This window comes from Schistocerca piceifrons, chromosome 3 (assembly GCF_021461385.2).
Source record: "Schistocerca piceifrons isolate TAMUIC-IGC-003096 chromosome 3, iqSchPice1.1, whole genome shotgun sequence".
Lineage (NCBI taxonomy): Eukaryota > Metazoa > Arthropoda > Insecta > Orthoptera > Acrididae > Schistocerca > Schistocerca piceifrons.
In genome coordinates this window covers 450,866,437-450,881,379 of record NC_060140.1, presented here as the reverse complement: position 1 = coordinate 450,881,379, position 14,943 = coordinate 450,866,437, and positions in this window count along the sequence as shown.

Sequence of the window (14,943 nt, the reverse complement as noted above, 5' to 3'; positions counted from 1 at the left end):
TTTTCTAGTGTTCACCGCAATAAAATGTAAGGTGTTTCGCTTGAGAATGGTCCGTTGATAGACTCGCCCACAGGAACCAAAGTAGAAGGGTGTCCGCCCCAAGAACTACGTCTTAACGTTTAATTCGGGTACTTTTTCAGTATCTCTGCACCTACTCTTCCACTTAACAGAACGCGCTGGTTTCGTGTACCAAGCTGCGCCTCTTCGCGCTCCAGCCACATCTGAGTAAATTCTGATAGGCTCCTCGAAATAAAACGCAGGTATCTTCACTATAGACATACTCCGAGCGTGTGCAGAATTATTGACCCACCTTGTCATGTCTCAGTTCCATAATAATATTTCACGCATTTAGTGGGGCTACAACGTAGTGTCACAGATTAATTTTTCTTCTGTACTTCTGTATTTGAACGGAAAAGACACTCCAACACTGCATTCAGAGTTTGTAAAAGTGTACAGCAGTAATATGCCATTTTGTGATATAATGAGTAGATGTCGCAGACATTTCCTGTGTGGTCAAATGAGTTTGAAGAAAACGAACAAAATGGCAGACCGTCTTTCTGGAAAGAACATGGCACTACAAGGGAACTAGAGGCGCTAGGGCTGGAGGTCCGACGTATCACAATCCAAACGACAGTCGTAGATTTGTTTTCAATTTATTACATGACCTTTTAAACACGATAACAGTCGCTGCCCACTGGGTTCCGTGACTGCTCACACCCATTGAAAAAGGCCATTGAACTAAGGCAACAGAAGACATGTTGCATCTGTGTCAAATTAACTGAGAGTTCAAATGGTTCAAATGGCTCTGAGCACTATGGGACTCAACTGCTGAGGTCATTAGTCCCCTAGAACTTAGAACTAGTTAAACCTAACTAACTTAAGGACATCACAAACATCCATGCCCGAGGCAGGATTCGAACCTGCGACCGTAGCGGTCTTGCGGTTCCAGACTGCAGCGCCTTTAACCGAACGGCCACTTCGGCCGGCAACTGAGAGTTCCTTAGCGACATCATAACAATATGATACTGAGAGAAAAGGAATAAAGGGAGCAGTGGAGACATGTCGATTCTCCATACCTGAAAAAGGCAAAGCTGACGCTGAATTTTCTTTTTTTGGGGGGGGGGGGGGGGCTGCTATGGTATGATGCTATCACAATGTGCTCAAAAGAGGCAAAACCTTACAGAAGCGTGAAACTGACGGCCGTCGAAGCGTCGCGGAATGAAGAGGAAGTTCTTGACATCGCCGCTTCTCATTCTGCACAGGACACAGTCAAACGAGCTGTGTCTTTCGGCTACCAAAATTTGCCTCACACTCATATTCTGCTAGCATCCTTTGATGTAAATACCATTGCCTAGTACACATTTCCAAAAAAGACAATGGCGGATTTTCGAAGTTGGATATTGATATTTTGCAACCAAAGTCATCCATCATTGTGAAAAATGTGTCGCATTGAAGCACCAAAGAAACAATTGCAAGTTTCCTAGTCGCATCTTCATTTTTACAAGGCGATAATATAACTTCGGCCAACGGCCTTGCCGCGCTGGTAACACCGGTTCCTGTCGGATCACCGAAGTTGAGCATTGGTCTGGGCTAGCACTTGGATGGGTGACCATCCGCTCTGCCGAACGCTTTTGGCAAGTGGGGTGCACTCAGCCCATATGAGGCAAACTGAGGAGCTACGTGACTGAGAAGTAGCGACTCCGGTCTCGTAGACAGACATACGGCCAGGAGAGCGGTGTGCTGACCAAATGCCCCTCCGTATCCTCATCCAGTGACGCCTGTGGTCTGATGTTGACACGGTGGCCGGTCGATACCGTTGGGCCGTCGTCGCCTGTTCGGACGGAGTTTAGTTTAGTTTTAGGTAATATAACTTTGACTACCCTTGTTACTTTACAGACTCCTCTTACCTGTAAAAGTAGGTACGAAGACTACTTCTTCGTATTTTTCTAGGCTTATGTAAGGGGCAACAAATTGAAAATGAGTGAAAAATAGTAAGTAATCTATATATTATTTCAAAAGTAAATGCCATAACTATTAATAAATCTATCTTACTATGAGACAAGACGGTCAGTGCCTTCATGGAAAAGTTAATGCGGTTGCCTACGGAACCTGATTGTACACAGGAGTGGATCTCTTCGTCCAGCCACGAATGTCTTTCTTGAGAGCTCCAAATCTGGAAGTCGCATGGGGAGAGATGGGAACTGTGTGAAGCAGGTTTAAGGGCTTCCCAGCGAAACTTGCTGCATGTGGGCGTGCCCACGTCTCACAGTGGGCGATTAGTTTTGGAATTATAAATTTTACTTACGTTTTTCTACCAGTCTCGTTTTTTTTTTTTTTTTCCTTTTACGAACTGAGGACCACATTATTTGGCGAAAACTGTTGTTACTTTCTTTACAGTGCCCACTGTCATTGATAGTCGGGCTAGCTGAAATAGGTTACGTACGATTATTAGGTCTACACAATTTGTAAATCTTCCCGTAAGATCTCTGTATAAATATTTCTTTTATCTGATATTCATATGATACTACCGTATTATACATCAGCGCATTTTTTGCCAGAGTTCCAATGCAATGTAGAATTTGTCTGCTGAAAATTCCTTTGAGTATCTTCTATGACAAAATAAAATGGTATGTCGAACCAGGATTCAATACCCTTGCTGAAATGCAGATCACATTTCCACAAATCGCTTACGGCAAATGCTGGGATGTTTCGTTTTGAAAATGACGTTGCCGGTATTCTTACCCATTCACCTGCTAGTGCTGAGCTCGTTCTCCATCTTTAATGACCCCCCTTGCTAACCCTCATCTCATGCGAACCCTATCATATGCCCTTAGACCTCTTCTGCTACATTAAATCTATCATGCCACGCTAAGACAAAACTTTTAACTTGAAACTTGTTAGTGGACCGCCCTGGCACATACACACTAGAGAAACCCTATATTTATCACAGCCAGAATAAATTTATTTTATATGTTTTATTCCTGACGCAATAGAGAAGTCAAACATTTCACCGAGTACGTCAACAATTATACCAGTTTTGTACGCCGAGACAAAATGATTTTTTTCTAACCGAATGAGGTCGCACAGCAGCCGCAGAGAATTAGCGTCCGCCTTTGTAGCATATACGAGGCGTTGCTATAAAACAACGGGACTATTGCTGTAAAAAAATTATTTCAAAAATATACATGTTTAGTTATTGTCAGCCTGAATATACTACCATTGATGGAAACAGTGCTGGAAGTCTTCCTCTGCGAGCTCCTTCATGACGCGTGTCGCTTTATCTTTCTCTGCTGCAACAGACTGAAATCTTGTTCCTTTTACAATATATTTGACCCTAAGGAATAGATAAGTCACATGGTGCTAGATCAGGCGAATGAGGTAGGTGGTCTAACACTGGCTTGCTGTATTTCGCTACGAACCTTTTAACAGACAATGCGGTACGGGCAGGTGGGTTATCTTGTTGCAGAACTCATGACTTGTTTTTCCACAATTCGAGTCTTTTTTTCTTATTTTGTCACAGAGCTCAGCAAGAACCTCAAGGTAGTAATGTCGATTAATAGTCTGACCTTCACGAAGCCAGTGGAGATACTCAGTACTATGAATGTCTAAAAAGAAAACAACCACCATCGCTTTGAATCTTGATTTTTCTCATTCGAAATTCTGTCGCTGTCGGTGAAGTTGCGCCGTTCCACTGATTGGAGTGGCTCTTGGTTTCTGGATCATAAGTGAAAAACCAAGATTCGTCACATGTTATCACTCTCTCCAAGAAATTAGGATCATTTTCATAGGTAATCAAACCGTCAGTAGAAACATTTTCACGAGCTTCTGTTTGAATAAAAGAAGAATTTTCATCACCAGTTTCGCACACACTTCTCTCTTGTTAAAGTGCTAATGTAAAATTTACTTCACGCATTTCTTTGTCAATTTCTTGAGTCCAGGCAATCGATAGAGTATCCATCAGACGATCAGATCGACCCAGATTACATACTTTTCGACTTTTTCGTCTGTTTTCGATATTAAAAGGCGCCCCAGGCGTGAGTCATCTTCAGCGTCTTCTTGGCGATCGTGGAAACGCTCAAAAACTCGTGAACCAGATAAGCGATCTACGGCATACACTTCTTTTGGTAAAAGACAGATTGCAGCAGCAGTTTTTCTAAGTTTCGTGTGAAACTTCACGACATTGCGCTGCTCCATTATGACATCATTATCCCAGCTAAAGATAATAGTAGCTCTTAAACAAACGAAAGCCACAGCCACACTGATTTGTCTTCAGACACCAGAGGCTCCGGATTCGACTGAGAATATTTCGCGCTTCATCTTTTGTCGTTCTTCTTTGGCGCATGTGTACTCACTCTGTGTCATCATCAGTCCCGTCGTTTTGTATCCATAGCTCGTACACTGGCTGAAATGGAAAATGTTTCACTTTTGAGCAATAGTCCGATATTCATCAGTCTTTATGCAGATGTTAATCACATAAGAGGTGTTAATGATTAGACTTTTATTCAATTCGGAACTGATGTCCACCACCAGAATTGGTGTACGGTGTGACCCTGTATACATTCTTGTATTAGATGAGGCATGGAAACAGATGGCCTACGAACGTCATCTAGCGGAATTTTTTGCCATTCTTCAAACTTACATTCAGTCAATTCCTGAAGACTGCTGAATAGATGCTGACATGAAAGTATACATTGTGTCAATACAACTCTGTTCTATGGGTGACACACTGCTGTAGGGTCATGCTTTATCCTGCTTGAATACGCCAGTCGAAATCGTGGTCATGAAGGTATGACAACAAGGTTTACCATTCCATAATAAATTTTCACTGTGCAACAGAGTGTGTACTGCTATGAACCTTTCTGGAAGAGTAAACTGTGTCCCAGACTCTGCCTGGAACCCAGGATATTTGCTTTTTCCTGGACAAGTGCTGTACCAACAGCTACCCAAAAACGACCCACAACCTGACCTCACACCTTTACTTTCACCAGTATCTCATTTTCTACCTTTCAGTTTCAAACTTCGCATAAGCTCTCCTGCAGAACTTGTGGTACTAGCACTCCTGGATGAAAGTTTCACAGATTTTGCCATTATTTCCACATTATGGGAGCATTCAGCCTCCCTGGAAAAGTAATTAGCAGATCAGTCATGCTGCCATGACGATCATCAATCCACGCCATGATTCCCAGAGCTGAGAAGGTATGGATCTGAAGAACCGATAGTTCTCATCTGTGGAATTCTTCGTGTCGAAGTAGAGCGCCACAAAAAAAAGCGAGGCTCAACACTAAACACCGGAGAATGCCACTTAGTGTCTACGTTGATGCTAAGACTACAGCAGGCAGATCTCTGTGGACTATGGTATGGTGTCAGCGGAATCGATGCATGGCAACTAGTATTCTCGATCCAGCTTCCGAAGGTTCGTGGCAACATTCTGTGTATAACATTCGCCTGTTAGAGCCAGGTGAACTATCCTGTAATATTCTTGTAGTGTGAAAGACGTATTCTGTCTCGCTTCTGGAAGGACGTATGCCTACTCATCTTGTCACAATGTTGTGCCGAGTCTATTTCGTCACCACTCGTTCTGTAGCCATGGCATCAGAGCTGATTATTTCTGAAATCTATGGGCAAGATGCTCTGCATCATTTTTAGGGCGCTGAGCCTCAGCCTGTAAAAACGGAATCTTTATAATCTAGCTTTGTTGTTCATCGGTCCGTCTGTCTGTCTGTCCAACTGTTAAAAACGCTTCTTCTCTGGAACGGGTAGATGTGTTAAGTTCAGATTGATGTCACATATGTCTAAGTCCCTTGGAGAGCCATTTTAAGGTTATAAGTTAGTTCAATCAAAAGATACGGCTATTTATGTCAAATATTTTGATATTCGAAAACTCATTTATCAAAATCTATAGGATCCTTCCCGTTGACTTAAAATCATGACATTTGGTAAGAAGCAAGGTTTCACAGTATGTCAAGGAAAAATCCGGAAATTAAAAATTTTTAGTTATACCACACGAAAAAATGTTTACCTCTTTCATCCGTCTTTCTGTGTGTCTCTGTCAGTCCGTCCGTCTTTCCGGCTCACTCTTTCTCTGGAACAGGTGGCATATCATGTTCAAATGTATGTCATGTACTAGATTAGATTATCTACGTCACACATTTTCGTACTCGCAAACTCACTCATGAAAATATATAGGGCACTTCCGATGATCTATTATGATGAAATTCGTCAAAAAGCAAAGTTTCACAGTACAAGTACAGTGAAAATTCTGACACTTGTTATACTGTAACTATATCACATATATTTGCCCTGCTACGGTCGCAGGTTCGAATCCTGCCTCGGGCATGGATGTATGTGATGTCCTTACGTTAGTTAGGTTTAAGTAGTTCTAAGTTCTAGGGGACAGAGACCACAGATGTTAAGTCCCCTAGTGCTCAGAGCCATTTTTTTTATATTTGCCATTTGAACGTGCAACACATTCATCATCCGTCAAAAGCGTGACAGACAACATTATTGCATGCAAACATAAAATGTTAAGTTTTAGTCATGTTTTAGTACGCAAATAAAAGTGTTTCATTAGCTCTTCTATCTCTACATATGCCAACTTAAGTCACCTGCTCGCTTTTTTTTTAGTATGTGCAGGCTAATCTGAGGAACTACGGTAGAGATTTTGATGCAGTCTTTGAATTCCCAGTATCATATGTTGTCAGGCAAAAATCGTTGAGATTCTCGATTCCCATGATGGATGAACTAAAGATGTATATAATGAACTTTATACGGAACCCTCAAATCGCGAGACCTTTCCGCACTTGGCGACCAATTTTTGTCACTGATTCTACCTGTTTCCGACGTAGGAAGGTGGCGATAAGCTACACGTGGAGATCCTCTGTGTATTCTGTACTGCGATCTACATGTGGAAAGTTCAAGTCGTATTAGACCTACGTAAGAGACATAATTTACTCACACCACTTATCATGTACTCACATCATTCTTCATCTGCAGCGACGTTCTTTCCTAAGAATAAGTTCGCATATTGACTGAAATTCCATTAACATTTCCCATATGCACTAAAATAATGTTGTATCAATTTGATAGCATTATCTCAAAGTTTCCCGCCCGTGTATTTTGATTTTCCTGCAGCTGTCAAACACCCAACGACTTTCTATGCAGGAGACGACGGACTGCAGTACAGTTGCCGAAATAATTGTTGCCCAGCCTGCTGCCGACCTTAGCCGTGTCTGCCGATGACCTTGAGCCACAGAGAGCTACAGACCGGGAATTCTCGCCACCATGAATTCTTTTCTTCGTTTTCCTTGTTTTTCTTCGATGTACACCTCGATAATAGCCGCTGAGAACTGGAAAAAGAGCTCAGTACTGTCAGACCATAATGTTCCCATAAAATTGCATGTCTACTCTTTATTCCATACGTACGTTTTCGGGAAACGGTACCATTCTCTGATGGTAGTTCACGTTATCACAGACATGTGCAATTTAACAATTACAATGTTCTTAAGATGTGCATATCGTGTCGAACTGATCCACGAATCTACCAGTAAGAAAAATTCTTTATCTGTGACCTAGTTTCGAAAACGTTGGAGCACTTCCTGTGAAAAAGAGGACGGTCTTGTGCGATCTGTGGGTCTGAATACACTGAATGCATTTTGCACTGGACTCACACTGCCGTCACATTCAGTTCAAAATTTACGCAGGTTCTGTCGCTTTTATCACAGAAAGGTACACCAAGTCATTGCCAGTTTGCTGTATGCCGGCATTATCTAGGTTAAAAATAATAAAAATGACTGCAAAAAAGCGACTGAAATCCATGTGGAAAGAAGACGTCTATCGTTTGCACGCAGGCCTTATACCATTTGTTCACGGTCCCATCTGGCATATAACTCCAATGGATCGCTATAATTAATTCTTTGTCAGAAACTTTTACGCTACGTTATTTTTTTTATATTTTCCAGTGTTCTAATGATTCCATCTAGCTCAAAAAATTTTGACGACTCCCACTATCGTTTCATTCCAATAACTCTCTTTTTCTTCGTTTCCAGCTTCGTTTCGTATCGGCAGCAAAAAAGAGAAACCTGAGGCAGCTCCGCGCTCCCTGCAGCAAGCCACAGCAGGCGGCAATGGTTTCATGTGTGGCACCTAGCTACCAAACATCATCGCGGAGAACCTCCAAAATATGTGACGTATTTTCTCGAAGATTAAAGGCGATATGGCTCTCCTTCCGACCTTCAAAACAATGTCTATACACTGAGGTGACAAAAGTCTTGGGATACCTCGTAATATTGTGTCGAACCTCGTTTTGTCGGGTGCAGTGCAGCAACTCATCGTGGCATGGATTCAACAAGTCTCTGCTGCCTCCATAGCCATCCATAATTATGAAAGTGTTGCCGGTGCAGGATTTTGTGTACAAACTGAACTCTCGATTAAAAACCATATATGTTCTATAGGATTCATGTCGTGTGATCTGGGTGTTCAAATCATTCGCCCGATGTCCAGAACTTCCTTCAGACCAATGGCGAGCAATTGTGACTCAGTGACATGCCGCATTCGCATCAATTCAGTAGTTGTTTGGGAAGTCCACGAATGGCTGCAAAGGGTCACCATTTAGCCGAACATGACCATTTGCTCGAAATGGTCGGTTAGGCTAGACCAGAGGGTCCCGTCCACTCGTATAAAGACGGCCTAGACTATTATGGAACCACCACCAACTTGCACAGTACGTTGCTTACAACTTGGCTCTATGCCTTCGAGGGATATGAGCCACACTCGAACCCTACTATCAAGTCTGAAATTAGGACTCGTCTGCCCAGGCCACGGTTTTGCAGTAGTCTAGGGTACAATCGATATGGTCACAAACCCTGAAAAGGCGCTGCAGGCGAAGTCCGGCGTGCTCTTAGCATAGGTGCTCGCGTCTCTCGTCTGCTGCCACAGCACATTACCGCCAGATTTCGCCGCACTGTCCTAACGGATACATTTGTCGTACGGCCCACATTGCTTTCTGCAGTTACTTAACGCAGTCCTGCTTGTCTGTTATCACTATCAACTCTGCGCAAACGCCGCTGCTCTCGGTCGTTCAGTGAAGGTAGTCGGCCACTGCGTTGTCTATGGCGAGAGGTCATGACTGAAATATGACATTTCCGGCTTTGGGGTGGGTCTTCCTCTAACGATTTCCGTAATGGAATGTCCTACGTGTCTCGCTCCAACTAGCATTCCCCTTTCCAATTCAACTAATTCCTTTCGTGCGGCCATAACCACGTCGGAAACCTTTTCAAATGAATTAGCTGCGTAAAAATGACAGCCCCGTCTATGCACTGCCCTTTCATAGCTTGTGTATGCGATACTACCGCCGTTTGTAAATGTGCATACCGATCTCCCATGACTTCTGTCACCTCATTGCATGTTAGCTATGTTTTGTACACAACAGTGTAGGCCACAGAAAGCGCCAATTGTAGACTGGCCCACGACTACATTTTCCTCTGTAGACTTTCCAAAATATGTGCAGTGTTTCACTTACTCTGAAATTTCACAATAAATATGGACGATAACGAAAAGAATACCAGTTCGTTATCAAACTGTAATGTCAGACCACAAGATTCGAGAAAATCTCTTGTTTTTACGTAATAGTTTCCTCAAAATCGAATGAGAAACAGTGCATAGTGGATAGCAGATGCAATTTTTTTTTGCCACACATATCGAATGACTTGAAATTTCTCTCCCTGTGTAACATATGACACAAGTTGCTTGGAGCAACCATCATTGCGTGTAGTGCTGGGCGATATTGTATCGTTGTCGCCCCAGGGTGTACAAGTTCGATCCACTGTTTCTGCGCATTTTATCGATGCAGGAAGCTTCTCCATTGTACCGCGAGTTATATCGGGAGCTGTAGCGCACATCGTATTCCTCCGTGAGAACTGAGTATAAATGTCAGATGCCTTCACTCTACATGTTTTCTCAGGTTACTCACACTGCTTTTGAAACATGATTTTTTACCCTAAAAATAGCGCTGTGCGATTTTGTTACTTGAAGAAAAATATTTCCAATATTTTATGTGTTGTTCACAATTATATGGAAATACACGCAGAATTATACGTAACAATTCTATACTTCACGTTTCTGTGTTTTATCACATTCGCAAGAATTGTCGTCACAATTCGAGCTGTAAATTTGTCACAGTTTCCGCGTTGGAACAGTGACACTACTCAGCACTAGGCTTGCCACTCCCATTAACTATTGCCTAAGGACTGAGTGCTCTGTATCTGCAAGTAACACCTGCATCACGCAGAGCTATTAATGAGTCACGGCTGGTGCATGGATTGGTACTGATGGAACTCTGCGAAGGAACGAAGACGTTACAAGCTGAGGGAACTGCATGCGCTTGTTACATTGACACGATACGAAAGTACTTAATTGTAAAAATAATTCAAATTAAAACACTTAGTAGGAAACCACTGTTATAAACCCTGAACAGTTCACTCATTGATAACCAGAAATCAGATTAATGGCAAAACCTCGCTTTGCTGTTGCTGAATCATGCGTTCTAGAAATTTTAGTGGCTCCAGCATGGAACGAACGACTCACTAACAATGATACTTCAATTATTATATTTGAATTTTGAGCTCAGTTTCGGTGCTTGCAGGTAATAATAATGAGTTACAGATGGATCCGTATTTTTGCAAGTACACAAATTATTGTTTTGCTTTAAGATACAAACATGTTTCAGTTGAGGCATCCTCAATGGGTTTTTCTTTCTTTTTTCCAAGACAGATACAGATTGTGTTAGGTTGGGAAACACGTTACATCGGATTTTGTTGTTGTTCAAATTTACGTTGTATTTGACCATATGTGTGTTTTGTGGCTGCGAACCGAAATCTGCCACAGGTCTAAATTAGTACATCAGGTCATCTGCAAACAAGAAGGCTTTTGGGATATCGTCTGCATTGAATATTTGTTTACAATCGAAATTTTTAAATACATTTTATTGAAAAAGAAACGTAGCGTTCACCAGGAATTTTTGGCCTTACCGTTGCAGTATTTGGCTAGTCCTGAGATGTGGCTGTTGTTTCTATGCCAAACATGTTTTTGTTGTTTTTGTGTAGTTGGACTTACTGCTGTCGTTGGCAAACATTTGCAAAGCTTAGGTATGGAGAACCATTTGGTGGAGTTTGTTATTCATGGAATGTGTGTCGTATTTGGCAGTGTTTACTCACGTTTTCTCCTTCACATTTGTGAATACTTTGTCTTGTTATGTTATGTGAATCTGTTTGCTTTGTTTTCATTCCACGCACGCGCGCGTATGTGTGTGTGTGTGTGTGTGTGTGTGTGTGTGTGTGTGTGCGCACGCGCGCGCGCGGGCACGGGTGTGTGTGTGTGTGTGTGTGTGTGTGTGTGTGTGTGTGCAAAGATGTGCATGCATGTGTGTTTGTGTGGGAGTTTCACTATGTGTTGTCTGATGGCTTAGAGAGTTGCATATTGTTTTGTTGTTGCCGGCCACGGTGGCCGAGCGGTTCTAGGCGCTCAATCCGGAACCGCACGACTGCTGCGGTCGCAGGTTCGGATCCTGCCTCGGGCATGGATGTGTGTGATGTCCTTAGGTTAGTTAGGTTTAAGTAGTTCTAAGTTCTCGGGGACTGATGACCACAGATGTTAAGTCCCATAGCGCTCAGAGCCATTTTTTTGTTTTGTTGCAGACTACTGTTTGGTCATTGGTAACTGTTGTTACCCTGTGTGATGTCTTTTTGGATGTGTTAATTTTGTTCTATAGTTAAAAAAATTGTAGAGATGATTTCTGTTCTGAGATTGCAGGGCACTCTCACTTCTAATTTGTAGTTATTCCGCTTCAGGTTTTTAAGGAATATAATCTTTATTGCGATTTGACTTCATACACCATGATGAAATGGTGGGCAATAGTTCATGCTCTTGCTTGAGTTCTCTGTGGAAGGAATACTGGCAAGCCTTACCTGCATTCAAAGGAATAGGGTGCCAATTTAAACGACTGCAGTATAAGAGCATAGCGGCGGCGAACCGAGGGAAGCGCGATTTTTCGACGGAACCTGGGTGGAAATATTTCTGGATGGACGAGTTCAACGATCTCATTGTGCAGGCACATTGCGCCGGTTGGGAGGCAGCCACGTCCAGCTCGACTGGCTAGCACCGAGAGGTGGCTGCTGCAATGGCCAGTGCATTGTAGACCGGCAATAAAGCAGAGGATGGGCCCTTGTTAGGCAGGAAGCCGAAAAAACAACTGCGAGTGTTCGGAGGATTTCCGTGGGACAGGTCACTGGCGCCAAGACGTCCAAAGACTGTTACAAAACATATTTGTGAAAGCACGAGGCTTCTAGCGAGTTTATGGCCGTTCTTTGGAAGCTCTGAAATGGACGCAACAGGGGAGATAGCAAGCTTTTTATGGAGGGATGTGGTTCCATCCTGATCATGTTGTTAGCAAAAGACATGACGTAAACGTGCGGGAAGGGCGCCTCGAAGCTGAATCTTTTTTTCCTTTTCTCCCAATTAACATTAAAGTCTCTCATTGGTCAAATCGGTGTATGCAGAGCAAGGGGCGCTCTCCAAACCGAATGCCACTCTCCACCTCGTGACTGGCTTGCGCTACTGTGGGGGAAGTCTAAAATGTAAATGGGCTTTTGCTACCGAGCTGAGGAGGAAAGTGGACAGAAAGAGAAGATCACTCTTGTACTGGCGCTTTTCTAGTAAAGAACTGCAGGTCTCTACCTAAACGGTGACACTTGCGTCCTACGCTAGTGTGCCACTTAGAGCCTGTGCCAGTCACCCTCTGAACCATGAAAGGTACTGCTTCCAGCATCACGCACACAACAGGTGATGCGTGAGTGTACTTATTTGTCTTGAGTCGGCCGTCTAAACAATTAACATATTCTGTCACGCATAGTCATGGCATGGAGTCAAATTGGTTTGGCTGGCCAGCAGTCGGGTCCACCTGCACACTGGAATCCACCGGGGTTTCAGAGTCTCATAGGAAAGTACCTGCATTCCGTATTAACCAAACGCGAGACCTCGTACTTCCATTTTTTGGGCGCACGCCATTAATAATAGATAGCAGCCGCCCATGACTTCAGTCGCCGAATGCATCGTGGTGTGCCGCCCTGACCAGCAGGAGGGTAAGGTATTCGGTGCTATAGCATAGGACTCCAATATATGTTTCTCAGAACCCTGTTGTTTTGAACCATATTTTTCTTTTTGGAATGGTAGAATACAGATGCTTGATGGTGGCGTAGTTTTTGTGCCATAACCTGATTCACGTGTATGAAGGCAGATAAAGTGATTAGTGTTCCGGTTATTGTCTTGTGTCGATCCCCAGCTGATCACGTTGTCCACCATAGCCACCAAGTTAGTGAAAGTGTTTGTCAAATAAATATGTTTGTGTGACGTTTCTTTAGTCATTTTTGTTGTCTTGTGATGTTAAGGATTAATAAATCTATTGTCACTTAGTACACAACTTCTCCCTGATTTCTGATTAACAGTACCTTCCCCATTTCATTATTACAGTCTACATTTGAAACGTAAGTAGAAGGTTTTCACTGTGTCTTAGGATTTGGATGTCTGTTTCTATGAGGTAGTCTGCAAATGTGTAATACGTGCTGTCACTTTTCAGTGCTCTGAAATGTTGTGAGTATCTTACCCTGAAGTTTCTATATGTCTGCTCGGTGTATATTGAATCACAGTCTTTGCAGGTTAGCTGGTATATATCTGCTTTGTTGAATTTATCTTTGGTGGGTTAAAGTAAATAAAAGGAAAACCCACTGAGAATGCTACAACTGTTGTGGCACATTTTTGGACGTTCAAGCAGAACGATAACTTGTGCACCAGCACAAATCGATCGAATTGGCGAAGTGGTTAGCACACTGGACTCGCTTTCGGGAAGACGACGGTTCTAAGTCGCGTAACCATACGGATTTAGATTCCCCCTGACTTTCCTAAATCGCTTCGGGCAAATTCAAGGATGGTTCCTTTGAAAGGGCAAGGCCGATTTCCTTCCCCGTGTCTCCCTGATTCGTGCTTGTGCTCCGTCTCTAACGACCTCGTGGTCGACGGCAGGTTAAGCAGTGATCTACTCCTACTTTCAAAAAGTCAGATTCACGTTATTATAGGAGTTGTCAAATACCTCGGATTCGCAGTTCCCCCGGCGTTGCTGCTGCCAGCATCAGTGCGAGGCGGTGCTTCTTGGCGAGATACGCTACCGAGGGCACACTTTTTAAAGATGTAGGTTTGGTTGGAACACTTCACTAACTCGCTCTATCCTATGCTGTCAAACAATGCGCAACAGGAACAGTTATAACAATAGTTTTCGCTTCCGCAGCAGCGGAATAATGTAGTGAATGGAAACAATGCAAAGTAAATTACGTGGCCGTTATGAACTTACGTCTAGTACTGCATAAACTATGTCCCTGCTCTCTGTACGGGACCCTCCATGAATAAATCTCTCCGCAGCGGTTCCTGGTTGTTGACAATGCTGCCTCGCGTAAACCAGCAGAACACGGCGTCGGTGAGCGCACACACACTCGACAAATATTTGCGCTGCACCCTGCATAGCCAGACGGCGGATAAGGCAACTCCTGACCCGCGCAGCTCGCCCGGACTTCGGAAGGGTCGTGTCGGGCCATTAAAAGGTATTTGCCTAACGGCAAGGTGCACCCTTTCTGGAGTGTTACAGGCGAGGCCTCACAAGCAATTAAAGAGTGTTCTCTCTCCAAACTTTATTCTATATTTCTACGACGTTTAACTAACTCCGTAACACGTTCTTGCCAGATACCAAATTATAGCTACATGCACAGGTAAGCTTATATTCTAAATGATCTGTATTAAATAAAAAAAGAAAATGTTTCTCTTAGATTCTTTGCAGTTAGAAACCGAGGAACGTTTCCAGGCGCTACAGTCCGGAACCGCGCAGCCGCTACGGTCGCAGGTTCG